The sequence below is a fragment of the Frankliniella occidentalis genome, unplaced genomic scaffold, assembly GCF_000697945.3.
Source record: "Frankliniella occidentalis isolate FOCC.00 unplaced genomic scaffold, Focc_3.1 Scaffold82, whole genome shotgun sequence".
In the NCBI taxonomy this organism is placed as follows: domain Eukaryota; kingdom Metazoa; phylum Arthropoda; class Insecta; order Thysanoptera; family Thripidae; genus Frankliniella; species Frankliniella occidentalis.
In genome coordinates this window covers 93,825-94,582 of record NW_026267212.1, presented here as the reverse complement: position 1 = coordinate 94,582, position 758 = coordinate 93,825, and the positions used below count along the sequence as shown (strand labels likewise).

General features: G+C 67.5%; 1 protein-coding gene across 3 annotated transcripts in view; it reads right to left on the bottom strand.

Moving 5' to 3' along the window:
• Positions 1-758, bottom strand: part of LOC113210513 (uncharacterized) — a gene marked incomplete at its 3' end in the record, with an annotated part of 14,627 nt that overhangs the window by 954 nt on the left and 12,915 nt on the right.

Below are 758 nucleotides of genomic sequence, written 5' to 3'. Positions count from 1 at the left end.
CGGCGTCACGGTGACTGACTGTGTGTTTCCGTTGTGTTCCAGATGTGGCTCACCCTGGCCGACAAGCACCTGCAGCGCCGGGGGGTGGACTGGCCGCAGGCGGAGCGCCTTTGTTTCAGCGAGTGGAGCAACCCGGACGACGACGAGCTGGGCGTGCAGATCGTCAAGGTGAGAGGAGGTGGGGGTCACACACGGGCGGGGGTTGGGGTAGGGGTTGATTGCTCCCCGGGGAACTTCCCCATTAGCGAGGGACCGTTGCGGACGTGGGCCGCCGGAGCGGGCGCGTGGACTCGGCCACCGTCTGGCTGCAGACTTGCTGCCCGCGTCTCGTCCTCGTCCGCACGGCTTAAAACTTCCCCGACTACCCTCGAGTTGGTAACGTCAGGAGAGCGCGGCTGCGCGACACATTGAGCGCGAGCTGCACCCGAAAACGGAAGTCCGTAAATTTTGTGGTGGGGGAAGGGCGAGGGGAGCAGGGGTGGTGACACACGCCCACCCCCGCCGCTCACAGCACAAGGGCACCGGGCCTTGTGTATGAGCCCGGCTGGCTCCCACATGCACTCCGCTGGGCTGCTTAGTTTCCCACCCGGAGCCCCACAAGGGAAGGGCCCCGGGGCCCGGCCCGGCCCGGGGATGGAGATCAATAGGTCGTCGTCAGGCTTAGCGTCGCCACCACGGCCTGCTTCCGCGCCGCTGCAGCGCCTTCACCTCTCAAGGGCCGGGCACTGCAGCTGTCCCGGGCGGGCGGAGATGGGGGG